Raw genomic sequence first — 15,517 nt, forward strand, 5'->3', positions numbered from 1 at the left:
TGTCTGCTTTCAAATATATTTAACACTGCTTTGTTATTTAAAAATACTTATTTGAAAATAAGACAAGAACTAAATTTATTTGGCCTAAAGGGAGAACAATTAAAGAAAAGAGCTAGATAATTATATAAATATTCACAGAAGAAAAATATTGAAGAGAAATATTTCCACTGAGATTGGTTGTATTCGTGTCAAGGCCTGAAACTGAAAAAAAAAATACCAGTTTAAGCTCTGTGTTAGGAAAAAGTGAATCAAAGGAGGGCAACAAAGATAGTGAAGGGCCTTGAGGGGAAGCCGTATGAGGAGCGGCTGAGGTCATTTGGTCTGATCAACCTGGAGGTGACTGAGGGGAGACCTCATTGCAGTCTACAACTTCCTTATGAGGAGAAGAGGAGGGGCAGACACTGATCTCTTCTCTGAGGTGACAAGTGACAGGGCCCGAGGGAATGGCCTGAAGCTGTAACAGAGGAGGTTTAGGTTGGATATTAGAAACAGGTTCTTCGCCCAGAGGGTGGTTGGGCACTGGAACAGGGTCCCCAGGGAAGTGGTCACAGCACCAAGCCTGACAGAGTTCAAAAAGTGTTTGGACAATACTCTCAGGCACATGGTGTGACTCTTGGGGATGGTCCTGTGCCAGGCTAAGGGTTGGACTCGATGATCCTTGTGGGTCCCTTCCAACTCAGCATATTCTGTGATTCTGTGTAACTGATTCCCTTCCTTTCCTCCCTCCTAGGCAACTAGAGGGGTTTCTCAAAGATAAACAGTTGGTGCCTGTTATCTTTTCACGAGTCACTAAAATTACTTGAATTGTTGAAGGATCACAAAAAATTCTCAGGAGCTTCTCTCCTCCAGTTTCACCCACCTCATGGATACATTAACCAATGCAGAGAGGACATCCTACCTTCTAGATAACCTGCAGGAAGGTATGCAGTCAGGTGAGGAAGTTAATGGAAACATTTGTGGTATCCACCAACATTCTTGGCCAGTGCAGGACTCTGAATCTACATGAGAGAAGGCACATAGTATCCTGCACATTAGAGCCACTAAGGTACTGTAGTGGGTTTCTGTGGCTAGATGTTGGTAGCCCGGGGGGAGTGTGTGTTACAGGGGGGGCTTCTGTTAGGAGCTGCTAGAAGCTTCCCCTTCCCATGGAGCCAATGCCAGCTGGCTCCAGGATGGACTTCCTGCCACTGTCCAAGGCAAAGCCAATTAGGAGTGATAGTAACACCTATGTGATAACATATTTAAGAACAGAAAGCTATTGCACAGTGAAGAATTCCAGCCAGGGAAGAGCAGAGTGAGAACACGGGAACAATGTAGACACCAAGGTCAGTGCAGAAGGAGGAGCAGGAGCTCTCCAGGTGCCGGAGATGAGGCCCCTGCAGCCCGTGGTACAGACCATGGTGGAGCAGCTGTGCCCCTGCAGCCCATGGAGGACCATCAGGGTGCAGAGACCCACCTGCAGCCCATGGAGAAGACCATCCTGGAGCAGGTGGATGCATGAAGGAGGCTTTGATCCTGTGGGAGCCCCAAGATAGAGCAGGGTCCTGCCACAGACCTGCAGCCTGTGGAGAGGGAAGCCCACGCTGGAGCAGATTTTTCCCAGGCAGGACTTGTGGCCCCTGTGGAGGACCCACGCCAGCACAGCTCATCTGTGAAGGACTGCACCCCATGGAGGAGTGACCCATGGGACAGCAGTTTGGGAAGAAGTGTTGCCTGTGGGATGGATTCGTGCTGGAGAGGTCCATCAAGGACTGTCTCCTGTGGGAGGGACCCCATGGGAGCAGGGGAAGGACTCCTCTCTGAGCAGTGGCAGAAGCAACAACTGAACCATAACCCCCATTCACTGTCCCCCTGCACCGCTGGGGGGAGAAGGGAGAACACGGAAGGAAGGAGGAGTGGGGGAAAGGTGTTTTTAAGATTATTTTACTTCTCACCTTTTGCTCTGACCCTGTTAGTAATAAATTCAATTGATATCCCCACTTTGAGTCTGTTTTGCTCATGATGGTGATCAGTCAGTGACCTTTCCCAGCTTTTATCCCAACTTATGAATCCTTCACTGTTTTTTTCCTCTCCTTTGTCCAGTTGCAGAGGGGAGTGAGAGAGCAGCTGTAGTGAGTACCTGGCATCCAGCCAGGCTCAACCCACTACAGGTACTATTGTAGAGGAGGGTTTTGAAAAAACAAACAAACACTGGACATGACTATCAACTCAGTTGCTAAGTGGTGGGGAGGTATTTAAAATGGCACGATATACTAAAGAATTATGCTTTAGCTTATACAGAAAGACTCACAGCTATTCCTCAGGGCATTTATTTTCATTTTCTGAGATGAAACAGGATTGTGTTTTCATATATGGCTACAAATTAGTAATTGGGTCATTCTCTCATAAACACAACACAGTAAAATCTGTTGTATTCATGTATTTGCCTGAATACCATATTAGTAGAAGGTCCATGGAGAAAACAAAAAACATACATAATGGCTTGATTTTTTTTCTCTCTTTTCTGAGAGTGTCCTGATTTCAGGGGAAAAGAGAAAGAAAAAGAGAAACTGCAACTCCATGAAATCATACCTTCCATCCTTTGGCACTGTCTTAGGTAGACAGTGTCTTCTCTTAAGTCTGGTTTCAGCTGTGGTCAGATGCCCTTGCAACAGGCTTTGCTACTGCTGTTGGCAGTGGGAGTTTTTTCTCTCTTTTTTTTTTTTTTTTTGGGTTGTTATGGTGACACTCCACACCCTGGCTGAAGGTTATCACCTGGCACCAGTGGCCTGGCAGCACACTTGTGAGCACGTTATCCTTGTATTCCCTTTACTGCCTCGCACAGGTATCCAGATCTATCATAAATACTATTGAGGGCTGCTTAAAAGAAGTGGGTGCCTTATAAAATCTGCTGGGCTGGCTGAGGGACTGGCAGCAGTAACCTCCAGCAGCAGACTGGTAACAACCAATAAGTAGGCAAGGTGGATTTCAGCATCACAGCAATTTCCACACTGACTTGGATCATCACAGTCCCCATGTCCAAACAGAGGTATGTATTATCAGAAATCAGACTTGGAGACTCATGCAATTAATTAGTCAAACCCCTGTACACAGACAGAGAGCAAATCCACAACGAGAGTCTCGATTTTATGATCCATGTCTTCTGCTTCCTTAAGTACTCCAAGCATGATACTTTGCTTGGGTTTTTTTTGGTTTGTTTCTTAAAGAACTTGTGCTTACCAATAAGCAGAGATGAGGACTGTGCAGCAAGTTGTTGTCTATTCATAGGAGAGAAGAGCAGGGTTCATTCAATAAAACGTGAAATTAAACATTTGTTCTGAACTCTGACTTCTGACAAAAGAAGAATAAAACATCCTTCTTAATGGAACCAAAACATAGTTAAACGGTGGTTGAGATAGAGCAATAAGCATAGATTAAAGCAGTAAATCAATTTTTATTCAAAATTCACCCCAGCTCTCCATCCTGCCCTTTAGAACAGCTAGACTGAACTACACACTGAAATCAGTGTGTATTTTATGTATTCTCTAAAGACTTTGGAAGCCAAAAATCTAAACATCACCAAGCTTCCTAATAAATAGGCTTTTGGGGAACACACTTGAAAGCTTTTTAGAATTACAAACAATTCACTACTTTCCATGAACTTTGGGTCAGGCCAAGACTACCTTGGCCAAGATGTGACACCAAATTACTTGGTTCCCAACACAATCTTATAGGAAGTACCACCAACAAGGATTTGCATCTAAACCCACACAGACTTCTGTGGCACGTGACATGATTGCTCCCACAGGGAGATTCTACTTCCAAGTTGCGTTATCAAGAAATATTCCCTGCCTTTGGCATGACTGTTCAGTAATATGCATTTTGTGTATGGAATAAAACAGAAATGCTGATGGGCCAGCTTTTATGGCTGCTGACACAAACTTTCTGAGCATAGCTGTGTAAGATCTGCTGACACAAATCTTCTCCTTGAGAACAGCTGCAATTGCCTGCTGCTTTGGGGAGCACGTGTGGGGGGGTCTTTTCTCCCTTTTTCTGCTCCTGTGGTGAACTCCAACATGCTAGCTGAGCTGATAGGGCTGAAGTATCTACAAATACCTGGTTATGATACAGATGCAAACATATAAAAGACACAGTCAGTTCCCCTCCAGGCTTCATCCTCCATTTATCTTTCACATTATTTAATAATCCTACACTCAGCAGAATTTGAATAAGATGGACAGTTATCAAAAGTGCTCCAGTTAAAGTTGAATACAGCATTATGCCTGTTCTTCTAAACTGATAAGCACTTGGGATAGGCAAAATCCCCCAGAGTCAGATGTAAGGCACCAGTTACTTGAAGGTTAGTGAGCATACTCTCAGAGAACAAATGCAGCTAGAGAGAGGGTAAGGCAGCAGCTTCTCAGACCCTGCATTCCAGGGCACAGCTAGTGTTTTAAAAGATACTCAAGAAACCTTCCAGCTCCCTGATTCAGCACAGATAATTAAGAACTTATATCTCCCCTTCATCAACAACAAAGTGCTTAAGGATATGCCTGAAAGTGTTTTGCTGATTTAGTCTCAGCAACTTGTATGTGAGGATCTGAATGCCAACAACTCCCCCTTAAATGTAAAAGTGCATTGGGGTCCTGGAAGAGCTGATGTGTGCTGCAGTCTTTCCTAACAGTTGCCACCACAGAAGCCTCACTGCTTAATTTAGATATCCTACAGCAATTACTGCCAAGTCATGCCCGGGTTGATACAGCAAGCATTTTGAAATTCCAGATTTTCTTGAGTTGTGAATGCTGATTTTATGTTTGATTGTTTATCCCAAGCAGAAGCTTGGAGCCCCTGAAAGAGGAATTAAAAAAAAACCCCAAACAAACAAAAAACCACCGTTGCACATTCATGAGTTACAATTAAAAAATAAATAAATCAGTACTTGTGCTGTAAGACCAGGGTGCTAAGCCTGAGTCAAGTGTGCTTTCCGACTTCCTACCACAGTTGTGAGTCAGCAGACATGAGGCACACACTCAGAATGGCATTTCTCTCCCCTATTCATGTTATAAAGACAATCAGACCTTGAATGGTGTAGTATCTGTCCAGTGAAACTCCCCATGTTGCAAGAAGAAATCAACACAGTCACATTGTTTAACTCAGAAAACCTGGGCAGATGGATGAAATACTGACTGCAGTGACAGACAAGCCAGCACACTGCTTTCTTGTAACACAAATTTAACAAGCCTTGCCTGTTTCTGATCTTTTCTTGTAAGAACTGTAAAAAGTGAAGCCACCCACAGGTCCCCAGCATTCTGTCTTTACTGCCCAATGAAAAACAAAAATGGGAAATAAACTCCCCTTGAAAGCCCTAGAGTTTAGAGTTATCCACCACCTTTCTTCAAAATAAAACATTTCTCTTTCCTGCATCAAAGGAATGATTTGGAGTCTCATACCATCCTTAAAAAGCCATCTCAGATGGTATAATGCTATCAGTTTGTCCTTTGCTGTCTTTCCTCAAAGATTTCTTCCAGAATATAGCAGGACGGAGAAGGTAGTACTCGTGGGGTGACAAAAATAAATTGAAAAAAGCAAACAAGATGTAAGATGTGACCATCACTGGCCTCTCCAGCTGTGCAGCTTGGAGCTGGAGCTTCATCTGAAGAGTTCTGTGCTTCCACTAGGTTTGGAGGTCTTCCCTCTCCCTACCTCCAGAAACACGGATGTGACAGGCAAAAAAAAATAGTTTCTGACACCTACAAACCAAATAGCAGCAAGGCCAAGATACACAGATGCTGACAAATGGAGAAGAATTTTACCAAGGCAAGTCCTGTCCTTCCTGGAAGCTGTTGTAAACATCTCTGCATCAAAACTCTTCAAAAATAGGCCAAATCTGCTAAAATTCATGGATAGCTAGCTGCAAAAAAATATTTCAGACTTCCTTAACTATCTATTGTCTAAATCCTAAACAAGCAAGGAGACAAAGCAGAGTACAACATTCACCTTGAAGCAAAGCAGGGAATCAGTTTTCCTAACCTGAAACAGAAAACAGGAGTTATTAAGCTAGGCTATGTCCTCACTCATTAAAACCTGACTTTTATTACTAGATCATTACTTCCAATTATTCAGTTTCTCCTCACAGCAGTGTAAGGCAGTTACTCGATGTATTCGAGCTGGAGGATGAGTCCCTTGGCAGAGCAAGGTTGCGTGGTAGCTGGGGAGGCCAGCTAGCCCCGTGGCCTTGTACCACTGTCTGTCCAGACAACAGACCCCATGGACAACTGAGGAAATAATTTTATTTCTTTTAATTTTGTCGGCTGAGATTTTAGCTGAATGGAGAACAGAGTGCTGAAGAAAAAGAGCAAATTTGCATCATACCAAAGCAGCATCAGTGCTGAAGACTGGTTTATTATTATTATTTTTTAACATTCCAGAGGCAGCAGAGACAGCCCCCACCTCTGTCAGTCCTGCAGCCTCCAGTGACAAAAAAAAATCTTGAAATATAAATCCATGTTATTAAACTTGTTTGCTGCTCCGTTCTCAAAGCTCTGCCTCAGGTCCCTCACAGCAGCCACCCCGGGGACCAGCAGAGGCACAGCCAGCTCACGTTCTACACCACAGCAGTGGATGAACCTTATAGACACACAGAGCTACCTCCAAAATGCTGCTCCAAAGGAGGAAACATTTAAAGGCACAATATCAGAAGAGTATAGCCCTGTCTGCTGAATGTTGATCACTACAGGACTGTCAGCATCAGCAAGGATTAAGTTATACCTTTTGGCCCTTTGAAAAGTGCTTCTCTATTTTGTGCATGATTAGACCTTGATAGATTCTTTTTCCTCAGACTCCTTTCCCCATATGAAAATTGTATCCCAAATGTAAGTGGATGTTTTTCTATTTAAAGAAATGAGAAATTAGGTTGATTTAATTTGAAAAATATACTCTCGAGAAGGCTGAATGTCAAGGTCTTCATAGTATACAACAACTATATTTAATTTCAAGATTTGCTTTCATTTGTGAATTAAGAGATGTGCAGACTATACTAAACTGGAAGGGGCTGCTGACTCCCTCAAAGGCAGGGAGGCACTGAAGAGAGACCTGGACAAATTAGAGGACTGGGTAATCACCAACCATAGGAAGTTCAACCAGGGAAAGTGCTGGATTCTGTACCTGGGATGGGGCAACCCCAGATGTATGTACAGACTGGGAATGAGATGCTGGAAAGCAGTGCCATGGAAAGGGACCTGGGAGTCCTGGTCTATGACAAGTTGAATCTGAGTCAGCAGTGCCCTGGCAGCCAGGAGGGCCAACCGTGTCCTGGGGGGCATCAGGCAAAGCATCGCCAGCCAGTCCAGGGAGGGGATTGTCCCGCTCTGCTCTGCGGCGGCCTCACCTTGAACACTGAGTGCAGTTTTGGGCACTGCAATATAAGAAAGATATTAAGCTCTTAGAGAGTGTCCAAAGGAGGGCAATGAAGATGGTGAAGGGCCTTGAGGAGAAGCCGTATGAGGAGTGGCTGAGGTCATTTGGTCTGATCAGCCTGGAGGAGACTGAGGGGAGACCTCATTGCAGTCTACAACTTCCTCATGAGGAGGAAGAGTACACATTTCAGATGCAATGGATGATTTAAAAATGAAATTATTTTTATTATATCTGTTCTATTTAAAGAAACGTTGGGGAAAGTTGTTCAGAATAAGTCCACATACAGGCAAGTCCCCAGAGCCAGGTAACAAAAAAGCCAATGCTCCTTCTTGAAAAAGTGAAGCTCTCTCCCCTGCTCACCTTTCGATGTCTCAGTTCCAATTCTCTTCAGAAGAGCAGACATTAAAAAACATCTTAGATTGCTAAGCCATGTGAACTAGCCTTATTGATGACAGCCATATGCATCTGTCCATCTTTCTGGTCAATCTGAAGAGAAATTAAACTGAACAGACCTGTGAAGTTTGTTTAGTTCAGCAAAGGAGCTTGGAGGGGAAGGCTTTGAGGAAGCAGAGCCCAGTCTACTGCCACTGCCCTGCCAGGATCTCACTCTGCACAAGCCTCAGAGCATGCAGTCTGTGACATCTCTCACATCCTGCAGAACTAATTGCTGGTTTAGTACCAGCCACAAAAGCCTGCAAAGGCCTCACCAAAAATCTTTGCACAGCACAGGAATCTTGACTCAGATGTACCGAAGCAAAATCCTTACTTCCTCTGCATCACTAGACACAAAGACAGACTAGACAGAGAGGAAAGGAAGGGACTAAAACCAGCCTAATACTGCCTTAGATGATTTCAGCAATATCAAATATATCAAAAGAACAGCATTATCTACTCAAAAAGAAAAAGAAAAAAACACAGCCAAAACACAAAAAACCCCACCCAAAAAACCAAAACCACTCCCTATAGCAACCAAGAAATCACTGTGAACTTTTATGCACCTGAAATCCACATATATTTTTCAGATTGCACAAACTGGGAGATGATGACAGCATCAACTACCTTTCCTGTCATTTCAGATTAAGATGCAAAACAGAAATGGCATTTTTGTTAAAATACTCAAAATAAGTCTTGTTTTTAAAATTAAGTTGCAGACTACAATCTGAAGTGGGAAGTTCTATATTCCTTTATAGGTAGTTACCTTGCTTGCTGTAAAAAATGTATTAGGTGTATATTCAGACATCATTTGAGCCTGCAGAAATACTCAAACAAACCAATTCCGGGTATACATATTTTCAAGTACTAAGCAACATTTTTAATCTCCCACCTCCGCATTTTTACGAATTTGCCCTACTGTACATACAAAAACCTTACACTTGCCCCGGAAAGACCTTAAAACAACTCAGTTCAATTCTCTGAGCCAGACCTCTTTCGTTTTCTGCCAAGAACCTGGAGTTTCTCTTCTGGTTGCCAATAATTATTCTGGTCCTGTAGACAAAGACATAAATCCACGCTATTGCCCATTCAGATTTGTCTTTAGAAATTCCTTGGAGACTTCGGGGGAAAACTTTCCATTCAGTTTGTCTCTAAAGTTTCCTGTACTGACAATTCAGATATCAATTTGTCTTTAATAGTCTTCATTTTTGATCCTTTTTCTTCCCTACTTAGAGAAGCTCAGCAGTTCATAAAAAAATCTTACTAGATATTTTCCACCAAACTTCTTTTGTCCTCTGAGTTTCAGTCCTCCTCCTCTCCTATCCTAACCAAGCCATAGGATATGGCAAGTTCACATAGCTCTAACCAGACCTCCAAACTCAAGGACAGGAAGGTCTCACTGCAGAGCAGCTGGGCTAACAGATTCTCCCATCTCTGCAGGAGAGAAAAACATTTAAGTATAGGTGAAAACACACTGTCAGAACGAAGTTTGCCAATGGAAGTATCAAAAAACAGATCTTCGTTAGCCATTGAGCTTGCCTCCCAAGATACAGAATCACCAAGCTCCTCTCAGTCTAGTTACCTGCTGGGAGAGTTTTAGAGCATGCAAACTTCAACAAGGCTGATCACAAAAAGCACCTGATATTTCTCACTTTCAACAGGGAAAGTAGGTAATAAATACCTTCTGGAGAGCCCTTTCCTGGGGTTGGAGCGGAGGCACTGCAATCGTCATTAGAAGGGCCAGGGTCCCCAGACTGACACAGACTTCTAGCCATGAACATGAGTAGCTGTGGGACTTTTAATGGGTGTCACAACTTCAGGAAGAACAGACAAGTTTGGTCATTCCTGTTTTTGCAACTCTATATGCTGTGACACACACCTACTCTGAGTGGCAACAGAGACTACTGGTTTTGTCATTTCTAATTTCAAAAGCTGTATGCTACGCGCAGTTACCCCAAGGCAATAAAACATGATCTATTTCAATTTAGATTTGATCTGCTCTTCCATGCAGCACAAAGCATATTGTAGCTTTTCATCAATTAGAATCAGAGGATCATTGAATTATTTAGGTTGGAAAGGAACTTAAGGATCAACAAGTCCAACCATAAACATAACGCTGCCAAGTCCACCACTAAACCATGTCTCTAAGTGCCACATCTACACATCTTTTAATACCTCACATTAAACTGCACATAATCAAGCTTCAAGATTTTAATTAGCAACTCCATTAATATCTATGCAGTGAGTATGGTCACTGGCAAGAAAAAAAAATCTACCACCATGCATATTTCATCTGCACTTGTGAACTAGTGGCATCCTAACATCCTTCAACAACTATTTGCAAGTTAGGCAATTTGCACAAAGTTCAACTACTTAGAAAGTTCATAGCTATACAGAGCCATCTATTTCTAGCCAAGAAACAGAACATGACTTTCACAGATCCTGGAATTATTTCATTTGTCAACATCGACCTATTCCTTGCCCATCAGAGCTGAGTTATTTTAGCAGCACTATTTTCAAAACACCTGAGCCAGCAGATGCTTTAGGCTATACCGAAACAACCAGAGAGGTGCAGCCTTCAAATGATGGAAAGCCCAGAAATCCCTGGTTGGTGACAATGCTCAGTGTACTTCTCCTGAACTAAATAATGAGAAAAGGTGAGCTGAACGCTCCTATAGCCTAAGAATATACCCAGGGTCTCAAAGCAGAGTGAGGATGGCTTGGAGCTGATTTTCATGCTGCTATAGCTGGGCAGCTCTCAATAACTCAGCAGCCTGAGTACAGCGGTACAAACTGTGGGCTGCCCTGCAAGCACACACTTAAGACCACTAGCAGAAGTTCTGTACGCTGACTTGGCATCCATGGGAGGATGGCATCACAACAGAAGCACAAGGAGGAGCTCTCAGCAGCCTTTATGATAACCCTGCACATCCTTTTTGCTCCGCCAGCAATACAAGTGAGCAGTGTAATCTAAATGACAGTGAAAGGCTGGAACACAGTGAGATAAAGTAGCTTGTGATGGTACGATTTTGGGAAATATGCTTCATTACAATGAGTCTGATGAACAATAAGCCAGGATTAGAGCCTAGCTCTCTGAAGGATTATTTTAACAGTTTAATAACAGCACCAAGGCAGCAACCAAAAATTCCCAGGAACCGCAGGAACAAAACTGAACAGCACTGCATACATAAGGCTTACACAACACAGCCTCACTCTACTTTCTCCTTTGAAGAGTTAAATAAGGTGTAATTTAGCTATCATATTACACTATTTAAAATACACAAGCCCTCAGCTTTGCAGTTGTAGTCTGCACTGTTTAATTGAAGTCTGCACTGTTTAGTTGAAGTTTGCTTATTATATAAAGTGCTCGCTACAAAAGGCCATTTCCATTTAATTCATGCTAACATTCTTAAAAACAAAGGTCAAAAACAAGGAAACAAAAGCTTAACTGTAGTTAAGTAGGTCTTGGATGGAGCCCAGAGCTGATGAGAAGCGAAAGCTTCACATAAGAGTAACAGTAGCTTCAGTGTTTGCATTCTGTTTAATTAAACATGCTTTTTAAAAGAATCAGTTTACATTAAAAGTTTTTTTAAAAACAGAACCTAATTTTGAATAAAACCTGAATCAATCAAAGTATTTGCTCAGATTTTAAGTTCATGTATTTTTAAACTGTAAAAAATGTTTGTTTGCATATGAATGTTTATACTGCAGATGTTTCACACCTGTTTGCATTTTGCAGGACAGTTGCTTTTAAATGTTTTTATCTCAATCACAGCACAGAGAAAATTCAAATCTAGAACTCCCTCTCTCATTTCAGGGGAATTATGACTGAAGTCCACATGATATGGTTTTCTTCTCCTTTTTCATTCAAAGCAAACTATTATTTCCTTTTTCAATTTAGGTATAGGTCTTCAAAGTAGAATAGCTTGTCATAGACTTTTGAATTCCCCTGTACTAAATTAGAATCAGTGACAGTGAGATTTACTGCATAAAACACCACTTGACTTTTGTATGAGTATTAAGGAAAATTGCTGCTCTCTTTCATTGCATCATCAAGGAAGTGTTTACACTTAAAATCAACAGTACATTACTTTTCATTCTTTGGATGACAAGTCAGTGACCTCTCGTCCCCCTTTACCCCTCCTTTCCCTCACCAGCAGCTCTTTGAAACTTTTAATACAATGTTTTTCTAATATTTCACTTGTAAACCTCAAGGTTGCAATCTCCATACAAGTAACAGCTCTGCCCAAGTACTCCCATGCGTTCTTTCCTCCCACAGTCGCTCCCTCTATTAGCAAAACTGGATGTTCAGCAATTACCTTGAGGGACCACATAATCAAAAATATAGCTAAAAAAAAAAAACCAAACGAAAAACAAAGAAGGGGAAAAAAAAATCTACTTCATCTCTCCGTTAAGAGTTTAGAGGAAGAAAACCACAATACCTAAATTCAAGTTTAGATATAAGGAAACATAAGAACTATCCTCTTCTTCCTCATAACAAAAAATAACAGAAACACAATCACTGTATCATGTTGAGCTTAACATGCAAGAATAATATTGCTGTGGGTAGTGCCAAGAATCACTTGGAACAAGTCATTCTTGCATCTTGGCAGAATCACCCTTCGAGAAAAAAAAAAAAAGAACATGCCTACAATCAGGGATTTGCCACAGATGACTTGCTGTGGTAGCTATCCAGATTACCTGTCCGTGGACCCAATCCAAAGCTCATTACTGGCAACAGGCTTTTGAAACAGCCCCATTCTGTTTTTTTCACAATGGAAAAGCTCTCTATTTAATTGATAGACTGGAAAGAATCTTAAACTCTTTGAAGTCTGAGTTTAACCAAAGAAAAGGACATAATGTTTGCCTCTGGCTTGGCAAGTGACACTTGGGGGAAAAAAACTGTGATCTAGAAATAATGCAATTTATACAGTGCTTAGTATGGTGCAAATACATCAAAGGAACCTTTAAATTAAAGGTCTGGACACAGCAAAGTAACCAGTTGCTCCCTATTACCAAACCAATTTAGTTATTAGACTTTACAAACAAATCTTTTGAAGAGAAGCATAAATGGTGTTCAAGAAATGAAACATTTTAATTAAAACAATTTTATCTGAATTTATTTTATCTCCATGCTTGCAATTGTGTTTGGAGAGCATTAAAGAATAATTTAATATCAAATAAAATAAAAAAATATTAAAAATCCTGTAATTTCATCATTTTATTGTTTTAGGATTACATAATCTATTTAAAATAAACTCTGTTTTTCCTCTTCAGGAGGAAGGAACATTTGAACGAACTAGCATTTTCAGTAGCATTTCAGACCACAGCACAGTGGTGGAATAAGCCATTACTCAGCTGATCCACATAAAAGCTGTTTTGCTTATTAGTTTTCAGTGGGGTCACGCCACTGAATTAGCCTGCAGTTTAAACAAACATTAATGTCAGCACGAGGGCAGGAAAGTGTGGCCAAGGAAGAATGTACAAGAAAAACTGCAACAGTCCCGACTTACACTGATGAAACTGAAGATGGAATTTCACTATTAAATGCACAAGGAGTGCTAAGTATAGAGCAGTTTCTTCAGTTTACACAAAATAATGATTCCAAACCCAAAGCAAATCTAAATAAAAATAATATACAAAACCACATCTCAGAAATTCAGGAAGTTCTCTTTCAGGAGGCTGTCTTTCCTCGACAGCATAGTCTACAACCAGTACTGTCATGCAGTGGAGGATGTAACTGTGCCTCATCACCCTCAGAAATATCTCTCTGCCAAGGGAACCATGTGCATTAGGAAATGCTACCCTCTATCGTTTGACTAGTCTGAACAGCTAATGTCTCCTTAAAAATGATCATTTTAAGAGGCTAACTTTGCTTTTCCTAGAAATTACTGTAGAAATCATGACTTAAAACCTGAAAAGCTGGTGTTTGTTACTACATAGCCAGACCCTGACCTTCTTTTTACTCATCAACTTAGTCCTTGGCTGCAGCACTCCAACGGGCCCTGTGACTCTGGCTTCCCCTCCAATTCCCTCTTCCAAAAGGAAGGCAAGCCAGAGACTCAAAAATAACTATTGCTTCAAATAACTGCCTTTTTTTAGTTCTGTATAACAGTTTGCATTCTTTTGAATTCTTTTTTGTCCATTTTGTATAAGTACTACTTCAAATCCTTATATGATCTTTTACCATTCTCCTGTTGTCTTTCCATGACCATCCCTTTCCAAACCTTTCTTACACTCTTGTAAGAGCCCTTATTTAGAAGATTTTATATTTAAAAACCTTTTCTAAAAAGCTGAAGCAGCAGGATCTGAAGACATAAGAATGCTATTGCAAAAGAACAGAAGGTGATCTTTGAATTCAACTGTATTATGAAAAATTTCTTAAAGAGCCCAAAAGGTGCGGTCCCCCCAAATAAATGAGAAAAAAGATAAAAGAGGGGAACAATATTTTTCTGCCAAAGTCACTGCTTAAGAAAAGCTGCAAAACTCACTTTATGAATATTTAGACCATGTCAGCAGGATATTAGATTTAAAAGGAAATTTTTTTCCATCTTATTCTACATTTAAACTGGGAAGTTCTATTTGGCCAACAGCAAATAGAATGAAAGAAACACAAGGAAGAGGAAGATTGCCAGGACAAAGTACAAAGAATCACACAGTCTGGGGACCAAGTGGCAGGGAACAGCACGTGGAAAACATAAGGTAAATACCTTTGTATCTTTAATTAAGTTAATTTAGAGTTAATGTTGACATCTGAATTTCTTTGAAAAGAAACTGACATTTGAAGCCCCCTAGAAGTGTTTTGCCTTCTAACCTCTGTTTCTAGTTCTTTTGGGTAGAAAACGAGAATTGAGTAAATTTTAGAAACAAGAACCAACCTTTTAATTTGGATTAAATACACTACTGATGTGTAAACCTGAGGATGTCCACACCGTGACTTTTATGTACCACCACCTATAGATAAACAGTGTTACAGGTCTGTTTTAATCACTTCTTAAGAATGAAAGTATTGTATTGCATTATGGCTACTATTTAAGCTTCCCTCAAGCCAGCAGAGCAGCCAAAGCACATCATAAGGCCCTTCTGGTCAGAACACAAGACACTGATGACATGACATAATGCCATAATTCGTTTACTGACACCATAATGTAAAGTATGAAATACAGGTTGTCAGAAATACAATCAACACAGAGCTCACAATATTCCATCCTTGCCCTCTGGACGATTTCCAAGGCAGGAAGAGTAAACAGCCTTCTCCCAGCTTTTTTAGTTTCCACAGCTGAGAGTGTAGGATGTTTACAATACCTGTCACTCAGAGCTCTGGAAAACAGACCAAATGTCAGCAGACCTCATACTGACTCTTTCACTGACTGCTGGAAAGATGCAGATGTCAAGTGACAGGAAGAAAAAATCCATATCCATGACTACTGTATACCATATGAATCCAAATCAATGTTAAATCCTTTGTGGAAAAGTTGGAAGGTCTAAGAAAGAAGTTCAAAATAAAGCTGAGCTTCAGCATCTCCAGAGGACAGTCAGTGTCATTGCCACCACTGTATTGCAGGCTTACTGCCAGTTCACTCCAAAGTACTCCTGAATGTCTTGAAGTTGTGCCTGCAGAAAACAGAGAATTCACCATTTTAATGAGTGCACACAGAAAATCTAACAAACAAGCAGAAAAATGGTCTTT

The 15,517-nt window shown here is 41.1% G+C and overlaps 1 long non-coding RNA gene across 1 annotated transcript in view; it reads right to left on the minus strand.

Annotated features, from left to right (window-relative positions):
- Window positions 1–14,790: 14,790 nt before the first annotated feature.
- The window catches only part of LOC114000869, a 38,023-nt gene continuing 37,296 nt past the window's right edge, over window positions 14,791–15,517 (minus strand). Inside the window, exon 2 of the long non-coding RNA XR_003545380.2 lies at window positions 14,791–15,441. This is a non-coding gene — a long non-coding RNA (uncharacterized LOC114000869). The remainder of the gene's footprint in view (window positions 15,442–15,517) is intronic.

The sequence above is a fragment of the Pipra filicauda genome, unplaced genomic scaffold (assembly GCF_003945595.2).
Source record: "Pipra filicauda isolate LSUMZ 115617 unplaced genomic scaffold, ASM394559v2 scaffold365_size864120_pilon, whole genome shotgun sequence".
Lineage (NCBI taxonomy): Eukaryota > Metazoa > Chordata > Aves > Passeriformes > Pipridae > Pipra > Pipra filicauda.